The following is a 16112-nucleotide window of genomic DNA, read 5'->3' on the forward strand; positions in this document are numbered from 1 at the left end:
GCGCAGAGTCTTAACCACTGGACCTCTAGGGAAGTCCCTCTTTTGTTTGTTTGGTTTTTGTTTTTTGATGCTCACCACATATTAGTGCCCAGAAGGCGGAGGGAGAGGTCAAACTCTTCCCCGGGGTTCCTCTCCCCTGCTGTGAAAACTCCAGATCTTCACTCCTGGCTCCTCTCTGTGTACCTTCTTTTGTATTTCAGTTTCTCCCAGCTGAGAGAAGGCTGAGAAGAGCAAGGGAAATGCAGCCTCACTGAGGAGGCCTCTTTCTGGAAGGGCTTCCCAAGCCCAGACGGGAGAAAGCAATTTGGTACCACACAGGTATCGGTGATGCTGGGCCCCATCCCTCCTCACCCCCACCTTTCCCCCACCCCTCCTTTGGGGGTATTTGAATCTCAAAAAAAAAAAAAAAAAGGAGCAATGGGATCTGACAAAAGCCTTGTATACAGAATATACAAAGAGCTCCTACAAATCAATAAGGCAAAAAACCCCAGTAAATATATAGGTAAAAAACTTAGAGTAGCCACTTCACAAAGGAGGATCTCCAAATGGTTAATAAGCATGAAAAGACACTCAGCCTCATTAGCCATCAGGGAAATTCCAATTAGAACTGCATCCAAATGGCGAAAATTAAAAAGAATGACAATGTCAGGTGTTGGTAAGGATGTGGATCAACTGGAACTCTCCTATGCTGCTGGTGAAAGGGTAAATTAGTACAGCCCCTTTGGAAAACAGTTCAGAAATGTCACTAAAGATGGATGTATTCATAGTTACCCCAGAAATCCAGAACCTAGATATGTATCTAACAGAAATTTGTTTATAAAGCACCAAAAGTCGTGCACAAGAATGTTTATTGCAGAGCTATTTGTAACAGTCGCAAACTTGAAACTACCCAAACTACCCTTAGCAGTGAATGGATAAATTAAATGTAGTAATGTAGACAGTGGACGTGTATGGAACAATGAGAATGAATGAACTCCTGTTACCTGTAACAACGTGTGTGAATCTCACAAACACAAGGTTGAGTGAAAGAAGCCAGACACATAAGAGTATGTACTATATGATTCCATTAATTTAAAGTTCAGAAACAAGCAAGCCTTAAGTCTACGGTGTCAGCAGTCAGGACAGTGGTTCCCTTTGGGAAGGAGTGGAGGACAAAGGGAGTCTGGGGGTGCTGGTAAAATTGTTTCCTGATCTGGGTGACAGTTATAAGCTAGGTGCACTTTGCAAAGATTTGAGTTGTACATACTTCACCAAGTTTTGCACCTTTTGGCGAAAGAGTTTACTCGAAAAAGAGGTGGGAGTGAGGGAAGAGAAGTATGGAAAGACAACATGCCTCCCAAAGTGGTGAGCAGTGGACGCTGAGATGGAGTTGAGTGGTGTTGGTGAGCAGAGCCTTCCTTGGAGAGGGTCCTTGGGATCCACGCCAGTGGGAGGGAGTGAAGGAAGGGGACGGGGCAGAGGGGAAGGTCAGGCTGAGGTTCAGCCCACGACGGCCTCAGCCGACCCTTCGGAGAAGCCCTGGAGCTTTGATCCACCCCTCAGCGTTTTCCTGACTTGGACTGCAATGGCCAGATCTTTACACTCTGTCAGTAGCTGGATGTGGGCCATGGGGGGAAAGGAGGGATCTTGGGCAGGTTTCCCTCTGCAGCTGAGGCTCTCCTGAAGGGGCTGAGCGCTGGGGCTGCTACAACCCTCCTGGCAGGTCCCTCACTGAAGGGGTATCTGGGCAGCCTCCACAGGCAGCCTGCCGCCTGGGTCGAAAGGATCTTTCGGCCCAGAAAGATTTTCTGAGGCTCTTCAGCTCCAGCACGCCCAGTTTGGTTGAATTCTTCCAGGGCCACTGCTCGCTCACAGGATGTGCCTGGCACTGCAGCCCGAGGCAGGCTTCCCACACAAGCCCTGAGGCCTGGAGGCACTGCAGGGTCTTTGCAGTTCCCCTCTCACAACTCAGCAAAACCCTCTCCTTGGCCTGGGTGCCCTCACCCCGGACTCACTTGGTGAAATTCAGCTGTCCTTTAAGACGCAGGAGTCACCTCTTCCAGGAAGCTCTCTGGGATCCCACCCCTTTTCTAGGAAGAGTGGGCCCTTGCCCTTCTGAGCCCCCTCCAAGCATCCTGCCTTTTGTAAACCTCTGATGTGGAGGAAGGTGTTTGAGATGGGGAGATGCCTTACTGATGGCTGTACAGCGGTGACAGTAGTTCTGATGGCTGCCGTTGGCCAGTTCCTCTGATGGGCCTGGCACGGCGCTGTGCACTCACACAGCTGGATTTACTTCATCCAAACAACCCTGTGAGGGAAGAGTAGCTGCCCTGTGAAAGAGAGGCCACCATGCCCACAATCCCATAATTGCTAAACATCAGGGTTGGTACACAGATGGGAGTCAGTTTCAAGCCTTGGAGTCCTCTGGAAACGGCAGTTAGGGAAGGAGAAGGGAAGGGAAGGGTGGAGGAAGGAGAGAAGAGGAGAGAGAGGAAGGGGGGGAGGGAAGGAAGGAAAGGAGGGGGGTCCTCTGTCTATGCCCCTGGGGGAAGACCCACTGGCTGCCTGTTTCCCCGAGCTGTGGAGTCCCCACCCCCTCCCGCAAGCCCTTCCCAGAGCCCTCTCAGCCCCCGGGATCCCGGCCTGGGGAAAATGCAGTCGGCGGAGTTGGCTGGGCCAGGGCTGGAGCAGGAGCGGAGTGAATGCACAGGTTTAATCCTGATGTTTACTTTCTTGCTGTCCATGCCCAGTTGCTCCCTTTGAAGAACTGCCTTGGGGTTCACGTTGCAGCATCAAACAGGGATGGAAGATGCAGCTCGCGTTAGCAGTTGGGGGCCTCTAAAGCAGCTTAAGTCCCTGGGGGTGCCTGGCACACAGAATCCTGCACTGAGCCTGGAGCACAACAAGGGGCGAGGGGAGGGACTCACAGCCAGACTGGGAGCAGCAGACAGACACACAGGCCACAGGCACAGACACACAGATACGGTCGTGCAGATGTGCCTGAGCGCACACCGCTGCTCACACACACGGGAGCGTACATGGCCCCCAAAGTGCATCCAGACAGCATCCTCACATGCAGGCGTGCATGTATGTGACAGACATGTCGACAGACACACACGTGCACACGCAATCACTGCAGAGACACACTCGGAGGTTTCTGGCAAGGAACGTAATTTTGTCCTTAGCCTCCTGCCAGCGAGAGTCTACTGATTCCATCTCCGAAATGTCTCCCCTAATTGTCCCTCTTTCCCACCCTGCCACAGCCCTAGTCCTTTTAACCCCATCCTGGCTGGATCCCTGCCCCTATTCTGGTCCAGCCTTCAGTCCATCCTACACACAAGAGCAGGGGTGGCCTGGGTATCAGGCAAATCTGTCCACATCACTCCCTGCTTAAAACCCTTCAGAGGGCTCCCCTTTCCTACCAGATATAATTCAAATCATTTGGCATCTCATATAAGGCCCTTTGCAATCTAGCTTCAGCTCTTGGCTTGGTGTCCCAGGCACTCAGGCTCCAGCCGGGGAACTCCAGGGAGAAGCTGCCCGTGCCGGCTCTCCACGTGAGAGCTACAGTATGCACTGTAGCTTCTCTGAGCTCAGCCTCCATGGCGGTGAAAGGACCCACGAACGCCTCCGGGCAGAGCTGACAGTATTGGCTGCAGAGATGCATGGAGAGAACTTTGCAGAGTGGCTAATACACGGTGGGTGCTCCACAAATGATAACTGTGGCTGCCGTTTTTAATTTCTATTTTTATTTTCACTGACGTCCTTCCACTAGTGTTTTCTGATTTTCCATCCCTCTCACTGCCTACCCAGTTTGGTGCTGGGCTCCCAGAAGTGACTCACTGAAGGTTTGTCGTTGGATTGATCGACTACATGGCTTCTGAAGGCTTGTTTCCAGTCTGAGAACTCAGAGCTGAGGGATGGTCTTCCTCCCTGCCAGCCTCCCCTGAGCCCGGAAGCCAAGAGCTGTACAAAGTACGTTCCTCTGCCTGTCTTCCCAAGCTGCACAGATGCTCTGTTTGCAGTTCTGTGAATTGAGCTGAGTCGGGACCTGGTGGGAGGGGAAGAGCTGGGTCTTTCTGCTCCAAAAGGCAGAATCATTGCAGCCAACCCCTCAGCATCTGCAGGCACCCCCAGGATACTGCACAAGTAGCTGGGCTTCCCATAGCAACCTCTGTGGGGGCCTGCTGTCCCTACTTCACCACAGATCCTCCTGGACTTGTGGGAGAGGTTAGGAAGAGGATGGGGGATGAGGGCCAGACTGCCAGGGAGGTGATATCACTTTGACATGCAAACACTTCAAGTCCTTTAATCCTCAAAATAACCCTGAGAGGAACATGCTATTATTGTTCTCATTTTACTGACATGGAAGTAGAGGTCCAGGTTCACCCACCAACAAACAAGAGAACTGGTCTGCAGTCGTATCAGTTTGTACTGATGCACTCAGCATGGGTCAGCACAAGTCAGGATCTCTGGCTGCAAGCAACAGAAACTTTTGTAAACAGAAAAGAATGTATGGAGGGACCGTGGTGCGGTGTCAGAAAAAAGGAAAAGTGAGACACGTGATTGGAAAGAACAGGAAGCAGGGTAGCTTCAAGGGTCTGGGTGGGGGGAATGAACAGTCATTTCATCAGAATGAATAAACTTCTGTTTTTAAATCTTTTTGTCTCTCCATTTAGGACTCAGGTTCAGAAGGCCCTGGGTCCAGTGCCACCTGTTGGCTGGGAGAAGGCAGGGGCTGTGATTGACAGGCCTACCAAGCCTATATCCAGTGGGGTAGGGAGAGGTCCCCCAAAAAACTTGGGATGCTGTTTCCAGAAGAAAGGGGAATGAATGATGCCAGGCAGGCCAAAACCCAAACTCACCTGACTGTACTACACTATGATGGGGCAAATGATGTTATCCACGCTGTTAAGTGACCTTCTACACCCAATACACACACACACACACACACACACACACACACACACACACACACACACCCCCCACTCCTATTCTCTTTAGCTTTTAGCCTTGGTTGTTAGAAAGAGCCCTAGTAAACTTCTAACATTCTATATGATTTCCTTATTATGTTTTTATGTTAGTTGTTTATTGCCTGCCTCTCCTGTCCCCTCTAGTGTATAAGACCCAGGAGAGCAGCAATTTTCTCCTATTTGTTCACTGCTGTGTCCTCAGTGCATAAAAGAGTGCCTGGCACATAGTAGGTGCTCAGTAAATGCTGAATGAGTGTGGAAGTACCAAGCATTCCAATAGGCACTCGGGGTGCAGTAGTGAACTGAAAGCAGGATCCTGACCTCACAGAGCTTTAGTCTAGTAACACAGAAACAACCATGCAAATATATAGCAAAAGAATAAAACTAAACTAATGAAAAATTGTAATACATGCTTTAGAGTAAACACATAAGTGTTAAAAAAAAAAAAAGAAGGTGGAAAATTACTTAAGATATGGCAGTCATGGAAGGACAGAAGGCCTCTCTCAAGCAACATTTAAAGAGAAGGCTTCCCTGGTGGCACAGTGCTTGAGAATCTTCCTGCCAATACAGGGGACATGGGTTCGAGCCCTGGTCCAGGAAGACCCCACATGCCGTGGAGCAACTAAGCCCATGTGCCATGACTACTGAGCCTGAGCTCTAGAGCCTGCAAGCCACAACTACTGAGCCCACATACCACAACTACTGGAGCCCGTGCACCTGGAGCCCGTGCTCCGCAACAGGAGAAGCCACCGCAATGAGAGGCCCGTGCACCGCAACGAAGAGTAGCCCCCACTCGCCGCAACTAGAGAAAGCCCATGCGCAGCAATGAAGAGCCAATGCAGCCACAAAAACAAAAAAAAACCCATTTAAACAGAGACCTGAAGGGTGAGAAGGGGCTGATGGTGAAAAGTGTGAAGGCAAATTCTTCCAAGCAATGGAAAGAGCACAGGCAAAGGCCCTGAGGCTGGAAAGAATTTGGTATGTTTGGGGCACTGGAATGATAAGACCAGTGTGGCTGGAGCTTAGTAAGCAAGGGCTAGTGGGGATACAGTTTGATGCTGGGGTATGTGCCAGGCACCAGGCCCCCTGGGGCCTCGTGGGACATGACAAGGATTACCCATTGCATTCTGGGGAATCAGTGCTTGACCCCATTTATGATTCAAAGTGATCCCTCTGGCTGCCGGGTGAAGAACACACTAAATCAGGGAGCAACGGACCCGTCAATAGGCAATGTGGTGGTCCAGACTGGGGCTGAATACAGGTGGCCAAGGACAGAGGACGGTGGGACAGCTTTAGGTCACCTCGCAGTTAAATCGGGTGCTACAGTCAGTCTAGATGTCACCCTCTGGGACCCATGAAGGCACCACCCACCCACAGTTCACTCCCAGTCTGTGGGCGATGGATGGTTCCACTGACGATCTGGCTGGGCCCCATGCCTAAGTGACGGGTGACGGATGGGGTTGGAACTGAGTGTTCTGAGCCATGTGGCCAAAGCACTGTGCCAAGGAGGGCTTCGGAGCCAGGAGTTAATTTAAAGAAAGGAGTGGGGGGAGCTCAATAACGCTTCCTCCACTGCTCAATTAGTGGAGAGGGCTGTAGGGAGCTGGAGTTTTCAAGATCCCCTTAATCATCTTCTGTCTGCCTGGCAGTGTGCAGGAGTGTGGCAGGGATAATTGCACCTACCCATTAACAAATGCAATTAAGGCTCTGGGGACTCTAGCACCCCCTTCTCCAGTTAAACAGCAGATGAGGGGTCCATGGGGGTGGCCTTTGAGATGAATCACTTGCAGCTGAAAACTTAGAGGCTGGAAGTCTGGACAGAGAGGTGATTAGAGTCGATAAAATGATGATGGGGAAGGAGAGACCCTTGTCCAGTCCCCGCCTGCCCCCGCTTGAAGCCCTCCCTTCAGTTGGGTGGATAGACTTTAGGACAAATTAGAAGTTCTGCTTTACCCATAGGAGAGTCCATATTTGGAACCCACCGACCACCACCTCCAGCCAGCTGCTTCCTCTTTGCCAAAGACATACCCACAGAGTGTTTAGATTCTGGTGAATTCCTGGATAATTAATTTTGTGGGAAACAAGGCTGTCTGGCGTGTCATTGGCTGTGGAGGCGAGGCGGCGGGGAGGGGGCGACGTGCTGGGAGGGCTGGGGTGCTGGCAGGGCGTGCTGCTGTCCTGTGAAGGGGGTGGGGTGGAGGGAAGGGAACTTCCTTTCCCGGCCTCTGCAATATGCCAGGTCTTGTGCTCCCTCCCGTCCTGTAGGACATCTCCTTTAATTTAATCCAAATCCCACAGCCTCAGAGGGAGGCCATGTTCTCTCTGTTACAGAAGATGGAACAGAAGCTCGGGGAGTTCAAGTGCTTTGTCTAAGATCACAGAACTCGTAGGCGGTGGAGCTGGGATTTGAACCCTGGCCTATCTGACTTCCAAGTCTTCGCTCCCGCCACTATGCCAGGCCACTTTGAAATCTCGACCGCCAAGATCTTGCCCCTGTGTCCCTTCGTGCCCCATGGGATGGACTCAGGGGGACATTTCAGATGTTATTCCCAACTCTCTCCCCCTTTCCCCCCCCCACCCCGGTGAATCCGCTGCGGCTCTGTGGTTCCTGACGGGGCCGAGGTAGGAATTGACAGGTGATGAGTCCTGAGGTGCTGACCACCAAGCTCATTTCAAGCTGAAAAAAAACAAAAGAAATCCCCCCTTACCTGAACTGCCTCTCCCAATTCTCTTTATGTGCCTCACCAATTACAACTGCTCTGAATCGTTATGCATGTGCCGATGGCCATTTTCATTTAGCGTCTCCACTGAAGCTCTGGGGCCAAGGGCGTAATTGAAAAGCTCCATATTTGAGTTTGCACAGAGGAGGCTCTGCTCCGCTTGACCATCCTGGTGTAAGGGTCCCCTCTGCAGGGGCCCAGATGAAGGCCAGGAGGGGACAGCCTGCATCTGCCCAGGGACCCGGCCGCCCCAGGTGAGTGCTGCCATAGCTCTGCTTCTGCCCAAGGGAGCTCAGGGAGGTGAGTAATGTTTCCTAATCCCCAACTCCCCCATCTTATTTCCCTGGGAACTTTCCTTTAGTCTCTGGTTTGCTTTGGATTTTCTCTGTGGCTTCGGTGAGGAGCTGATTCTAGACAGCAGCCAAAGTCACTGGGTTGAAAGAGTCACCAGGCTGTGTCAACAGGGAAGCCACCTGCCACTCGCCCTTCCTTTGAGAACTTCCTGAATAACGCCAAGCCACCTGCTGCTTTCTGGGGCCGCGAGTCTTCCTGAGCTTAGGACTCTCCCAGGTCTGCCTCATTCACTCCTGACTCAAGGGCAGGGGCCCCAGCTGCAGCCTGGCCCAGGTGAGCAGCCCGTTGACCTTTTCAGCAGCATCCGGGCACGGGCTGACTGCTCTGCAGAGGGAGGGCTTCTGCAGCCCTCACCCCGCCTAGGACATTGCTGCGGGTTTAGAAGGGCAACCCGATCCTCTCCCCTCCCCTCCCTTTACCTTCCCAAACATCTACCAAATGTCCACCATGAGTCTGGCCGAGTTCCAGGAGCTGAGGACCAAGTGATAAATAAGCCAGTTCTTTGTCCCGCTGGAGGGACACGCAGGTAAGCAACATATAAGAAGTAGAGTGTAAACAGAAGCAGGGGGCAAAGGCCTCCCTCTGAGAGCGGAGGCGGGGATAATTGATTCCACTGGGGGAGGCTGGCATTTGCATTCAGTCTTTTTTTTTTTTTTACATCTTTATTGGAGTATAATTGCTTTACAATGGTGTGTTAGTTTCTGCTTTATAACAAAGTGAATCAGTTATACATATACATGTGTCCCCATATCTCTTCCCTCTTGCATCTCCCTCCCTATCCCACCACTCTAGGTGGTCACAAAGCACAGAGCTGATCTCCCTGTGCTATGCGGCTGCTTCCCACCAGCTATCTGTTTTACATTTGGTAGTGTATATATGTCCATGCCACTCTCACTTTGTCACAAGGCTGACTAGGGCAGGGTAGCACAGGTTTTCCAGAAAGAGGGAAAGCCTGCGCCAAGGCAAGAAAGGCACAAAAGATGGCCTGTTGCTGCCATTCTGACTCCTGCTGCCTCCAAGGCCCCGGAGTCATCAGGGTTTCACAGAGCCAACCCCAAAGTGGAGGAATGGCCAGGCCTCTCAGACGGCAGCCCCCGAGCCAGGTGGGCCCGGCGTGCTGTGCCCCCATCTCCTCTCCATAAATTGGAGCTGGGTGGGGAGGCCACACACACCTGCTCTGGGGCCAGACTCCAGATTCAGGGAGAGCCCTCAGTCCATACACCTTGGGTAGGAATAGTCTGGCCAAGATTTCTCTAAGCCAGAGTGAGCACACACATGCATGCGCACACACACACACACACACACACACAATGCTGCGTGGGCCTGGCTCCCTGGATCCTCTCGCTGCTCACCCGCCTCCCCTTCCATGAGCAGATTCCCCTTCACACCAAGCTGAGCATCACCAATCGCCTGATGCCAAACAGATGGCGGGAAAGAGCGCTTGTTTCAAGGGGGTATGGGCAGCAAGGTCACTGCTGACAGTGAGGGCTGGGCTGCAGGGCAGTGGAAAGATAACGAGTGGCTTCCCTGTCATCCTGGTGGCTCAGGGCCCTCCTGCCCTGCCACGTATGTTCAGCTGGGAAGCAGAACCTACACGCTTTAGTCTCCCCACACCCACCTTCACAGTTTCCTTCTCTTTCCTCTTTTCACTTTCTTAAATTTGAACCTTCTGCATGCTTCCTTCTCCCCTCTACTCTGTCTTCTTTTTCCTTTGTGGGTGGTGGAGGAGGATGGGGGATGGGGAGTGGCAAGAAGGCACGGGGAGCGAGAAAGGAAAAACCCGGCAGCCCTGACATTTCAGAAGCTGGCCTGATGCTCACAGCTAAGCCGGGTTTTACTCCTGTTAGGTTTAAATGATTTCACAGAACGCCAACCTCAGACAAGCTTACTCTGAGACCAAGATAAAATGACGTGAAGCAAGGCCACTTCACAATGTTGTCTAAGACAAAAACAGTCACTCAGCCACCCACCAAATACCTCCTGTCTTGGCCAAAATGAGTGACTGCTACTTCTTTCCCAAGTTCAACTTTCTTTATTCTAGTCTCCCCTCCCCATAGGTGAGATTTACTGAAATAGTCATAGACGTGCCCCACTTTCTGAAGCCATCCGATCTAGAGCAACCTCATTTCCTGAGACCCTCCGCCAAGTCACCCCATCAAAGCTCAGTGCCGTGATGGGTTCTTTCTAAGACCCTCTAGTCGGCAGAACACCCCCAGGATTCCCCACGGGGACGCTCTCCCTCTCCACAGTGAAGAACGAATTCAGCTGGTTTAACTATAGATGTCTTCCTGGTGGTCTTTGGCTGAAGGGCATCGACAGAATTGGAGGTTCCACCAAGATCCAGTTGAGACCCTCACCACCTTAGACCAGGACCCTCAGTCAATGCAGTAACAGTGCACAAATCATTCGGGGGGTGGGAGGGCCTCCAGGTCCTGGTAATTTTTAAAGCTCCCCAGGTGATTACAATGTGAGTCCTGGATTTTGAGCAACTGGGTGACAAGTCACTTCAGGGGGCCATAGTGGGCTCAGAAAAGCAATGCCTGTAAAGCAGTGAGCTCAGGCCTTGCACTTGGTACTCAGTTCCCGTGAGCTTCATGTGTTTGCTTCTGTGCCTTATTCATTTTGCTGTCCCTCTCAAGTTTTTTAACTTCCCTGAGCCTCAATTTCTTCACGTGCATAATGGGGATAATCTCACAGAGTTACGGTGAGGATGAAATGAGATAGTCACACATGTAGAATGCCTCACACAGGACCTGGCAGAAACAATTGATATTATCTTTGTAATAACAACTGTTTTTATTACTAGGTCGAAATCTCCCAGAGCAGGCGTCTCAATTGCAGTGTGCACGCAGCTCACCTGGGCATCTTGTTAAAATCCAGGTATGATTCAGGAGGTCTGGGGGGGGGGCCTGAGAGCCTGCATTTCTGACAAGCTCCCAGATGGTACGTTGCTGCTGGTCCTGGGACCACACTTGGAATAGCAACGTTCTAGAGGGCAGGGCTTGTGTCTTGGATAACAATATCTCTCTCGCAGAATCTGGCATGGTTTCCTGCACAGCATAGGGGCCTCATCATTTTTTAAAATGAATGCATCCTCAAGGTGGTGGTAGAAACGATACTGCACATAACAGCCTTCCTTACGCAGAAGATTACACACACACCCACCCCACGCCAGTGAATCTAACCTGGCGTAGGACTGAGATTTCCCAGGGGCCCAACTGCTGTGTTTCAGAAATCAGTGCTCTGAGATGGAACGGCTGTGTGCTAACCTTATAGCCCTGATTAATTCCCTCCCTTTGTTTGCCTCATTATCGTGATTAGGTTCTGCCCGTAGCATAGCAACAGCTAATTGTAGGCTGGTTGCAGAGTGCATAATTCCCCGCTATTAAAATTTTATCGAGGCTTAATTGTGCTCCTTTTTGCAGCAGCGAAGCTTCAAAATTTCAGAAAAGAGAGGATGTGGTTAGTGGGAGCTGATGATTTTTTAATCTTAGCAAGCTCTGTGAAGCCCTGCTCTGAACTAGCATTGACCTTGAGATGGTTTCCCGTGGCCAGAAAGAAGCCCATCATTTATTTATTAACCCTCCAGAAGGTCTGCAAACAATCCCCTGTGGCCAGGCAGAAAGCATATTATGGGTCAAATGCCATTACAGAAAGCCCCAAAGGGTGGGCCGACCGAATGGTTTGGCCACGTGGGCAGTTGGGCGGGAGAGCAGGAGTTTGCATGTGGAAGTGGTACAACGTGTCGCTCCGCAAATGCCGCGCGGCTGCCCAGCGGCCTTCCAAAGCCAGCGGCAGAACCGAGAGGCTCTGAAAGCAGTTTTTCCAGGAATTCAAGTGCCAAACTGCCCCAGCCTGTGTGTAGTGGGAGGTGGAAAGAGGTGACCCCGTTAGCAGGTACTTTCTACAAAGGGTTTTCAAACCCACGTGATTACCAGCATCACCGGGAGCTCCTTAGAACTGCACACTTCTGGGCTCCAGCCCAGACGTATTGATTGGGAATGGGGAGGCGGGCTGGAAAGCACTCCACAGGTAGTGCCCATGCTGAGTCACTTTGGGAATCACTTGCCTGCAGCTACAGGGGACTTTGGAAAATGTAAAAAAAAGCAGCAGAACCAGCTGCCACTTGCGTGGGGGGGGTGGGTCCACTTACTCTACTTAGCTCAGACTGGAACCATGAAGTCTAATGGTGAGGCATGGCTCTAAGTCAGCAGTTCTGCGACTACAGCATGTATCAGAGCTACCTGGAAGGCTGTTTAAAACACAGATTGCTAGGCCCTACATCCTAGAGTGTATGATCCGTCAGGTCAGGGGTGGGACCGAGCCTTTGCATTTTTAACAAGCTTGGTGGTGAAGCTGCTCTAAGGACCGCACTTTGAGAACCACTAGCCTCAGTGATTCTCCAAGTTTGGACCCAATGTGTCTCTGAAAAGGACTCAGTTGTGTTTCTTGGTCCTAATGTTATAGACTGTAGCTTTACATGATGACCGTGCTTGTGTCTTGGACATCTATCTATAACCCAGAAACAGTGGTATTTGTAATCAAGCTTTGGCCTGAGGCATTATGAAGGAGGAGTTGAATCCAGGGTCCTGGATTTAAACACGTGGAATCCAGATGAATCCATACTGTTCTACCATTATTAAGTCAAGCAAGGCTTTTAAAAGGAGGTGAGATTTTTGACACTGCTTAAACGGAAGGCAAGGAATTATTTGATGAGCTGACTTCAATCTGGGAAAGGCTTTCCATAGGGTGCAAGAATGGAATTGTGGTGAATGAGTGAAAAATAACAATGTGCACGTTTTACAGAGGGGAGATAAATGGGGGGAGGGGCGGTGGTAATGGTAAAAAAGAGTAGGTTTAAAGCAGGGGTTGCGGGACTTCCCTGGTGGTCCAGTGGTAAAGAATCCGCCTTCCAGTGCAGGGGATGCGGGTTCGATCCCTGGTCAGGGAATTAAGATCCCACGTGTCGTGGGGCAACTAAGCCCGTGTGCCACAACTACTGAGCTCGAGAGCCCGCGTGCTGCAATGAAAGATCCCGCATGCCGCAACTAAGACACGATGCAGCCAAAAATAAATTAAATAAATAAATAATAAAGCAGGGGTTGCAACTCAAAAACCTTCAGAGGCCAGACGGATAACAGAAATGAGTGAGGCAGACAAGTCAAATTAGAATCTGTGATTCCGATTTGAATAAGAACATGGAGTGGCAGGGGGACATGGTGAACTGGGAAGACCTGGCCCTTCTAGAAGGGGAGCCCGTTGTTCCCCTTCAGCTCTGCTCTTGCTGTTGTTGCCAGGGAAGAATGTAGGCCCAGGAATGGTTTGCTGTTTTGAATTTCAAGAGAAGCTGGGAGTCTGAATTCTAATATGAAATTTCCCAACTTTAAAAAACTGAGCCCCAGTCAAAACACGCCTGTGGGCTATCAATTTATAACAGTAGTTTAAAGAGTTCAGATTCTACTTCCTAGATCCCAATTCATTGGAATGCTTCTGCAGGAACTTGGCACATTTTTTGCTTTTTTAGGGTGAGGGTTAGCTATAAGGAGAGGAAAAGGAAAAGAGTAAGAAGGGGAAGAAAGATGAAAATCAGGGAAAACATTGTAAAAAGAAGGAATCTACTATTAGAAGTGACCTGGGGGTTTATATGGTCCTATCCTCTACATAAAGAATATATCACTTCTACAACATCCCTGGTGTGGTAGACTGTTAATTTGGTGGCCCTTGTGGAGTTCCCTCCCATAGTGACTCTGGGCTTGGCCAATGGGTCATTAGCGAGCATGACGCCGGCAAAGCCTTGATAAGTCCTTGCACAGTGGAATGCTTATTCTTGGGATCCAGCTGCCATGTGAAGGCTAGCCATATGGAAAGACCATGTAGAGAGAAAAAGAGGTCCCCACCCTTCAGCCGTCCCTGCCAAGGTGCCAGGCATGTGAATGAAGCCATCTTGGACTGTCTGACTGCAACCACATGAGACCCCAAGAGAGACCAACAGATGGGCTCAACCATCCAGCTGAGCCCCAGGCAACCCAGAGTCATGAGAAATAATAAAATGGTTGTTGTTCTAAGCCACTAAGTTTTGGAGTAAAGATCTTCCTTGACTTATGATGGATTAAGCATCCTGATACACCCATCATAAATTGAGAAGATCATAAATTGAAAATGTGTTTTAAATATATCTAACCTACAAACATCATAGCTTAACCTAGCCTACCTTAAAATTGCTCAGAACACTCACATTAGCCAACAGTTGGGCAAAATCATCTAACACAAAGCCTATTTATAAGAGTGTTGAATATCTCATGTAGTTCGTTGAATACTGTTCTGAGAGTGAAAAACAGAATGGTTGTCTGGGTACAGAATGGTTGTAAGTGTACTGGTTGTTTACCCTCGGGATCTCGGGGCTCACTGGGAGCTGTAGCTCACTGCCACTGCCCAGCTTCACCAGAGAATATCCTACCGTATATCACTAGCCCTGAAAATGATCAGAATTCAAAATGCTAATTAGGTTTCTACTGAATGCGTATCACTCTCCCACCATGGTAAAAGGCGAACCATCATAAGTCAGGGACCATCTGTACTTTGTTATTCAGTGAAAATTAATGGAGACACCTAGTGAGTAGTTGGCCTATGAATCAGATATGATTCTGTGGTAGAATAAAAAATAAATATTTAGTCTTTGTCCCTGGTTCATAGTATAGAACTCCTAAAACCCTTGGAATCCCCTGAATGATAATGTCTTTTGTATGCTAATGAGATGACTGGTAGCTGGGGTCTCAGCATAGCTTCAGGTTGGAGGCTGCTCACCAGGAAGACCAAGGCATGATTAGAAGGTTGGAACTTAGAACCCTAACCCACCCAGCCTCCAAGGAAGGGAGAGGGGCTGGAACCCTAACCCACCCAGCCTCCAAGGAAGGGAGGGGGGCTGGAGACTGAGTTTAATCACCAATGGCCAATGATTTTAGTCAGTTGTGTCTACACACACACCCATACCTAACCCCACGCATCTCTTCCACTTGGCAGTTCCTGAATTCTGTCTTTTCTAATAAACCGGTAAACATTAAGTATAGTGTTTTCCTGAGTTCTGTGAGGTGTTCTAGCAAATCATCAAACCTGAGGAGGGGGTCATGAGAACCCCCAATAGCTCATTGGTCAGAAGTACAGGTGGCCCAGGACTCATGATTGGCATCTAAAGTGGGCACAGTCATGTGGGACTGAGCCCTTAACTTGTGGGGTCTGACGCTAACTCCAAGTAAGAGTGTCAGACTTGAACTGTTGGACACCCAGTTGAGGATTTGAGAATTGTAGAGATTCCGTTTGGCTGGAAGTAGCAGAACATCTGATAAACAGTGGCCTAAGCAAGTAAGAGTTTTATCATGCTCATGTCAGGAGAAATAAACTTTTAATCATTGGTCAGAATCAGCTGCACCAAGGGGGACTAGGGAAGTGCAATTACCTAGGCGCATTCACATCCCCAGTGAAATGGGGTTTTGACTAGTAAGGAGAAAGGAGGAATGGGTATATATTTTGCAGTGTTGGCCACAGCCAGCTTCTGCTGGAAAAAGAAATGTGTATTTCACGATTTTCCCCTTCTCTACCAAATGTAGCCATTAAACCAGCCCAGCAGCCTGTACACCCAGCACACATCTATCCCATGCTCCAAGGATGAGGTCTCTATTAATTTAATGGCTCAGCATTTCATATTTGTCTGTCTGTGTTTTGTTTGGGGAGTGGCAAATTAAGCTTAGAGACTGGTTTGTCTTTGCCGGCAATTTATTTAACACAGGTTCACTGTGGGAATTATAATAATTTCACAAGCCGATAACATCCAGGATAATGTCTCTTAATAAGCCAACAAAGAAATAACACATTCCAAACAAATGATAGATTAATCACACTATTGTTCCAGGCAAGGGGAGATGACAGAAAGAAAGTCCAAATTTAGTTCAAGGTGTACCTTTTCTATGAGCTGTGGTTTCTAGAGAGAGCTGGCTTTGTCAGCTGAGAGCTGACATCCAGCTACCAGGGCAAAAATAAGTCTCTTGCTGCTAGAGCACGTTACTAGGGAACGGAGGTGCACCAGCGTTGA

The sequence above is a fragment of the Eschrichtius robustus genome, chromosome 1, assembly GCF_028021215.1.
Source record: "Eschrichtius robustus isolate mEscRob2 chromosome 1, mEscRob2.pri, whole genome shotgun sequence".
Classification (NCBI taxonomy): Eukaryota; Metazoa; Chordata; class Mammalia; order Artiodactyla; family Eschrichtiidae; genus Eschrichtius; species Eschrichtius robustus.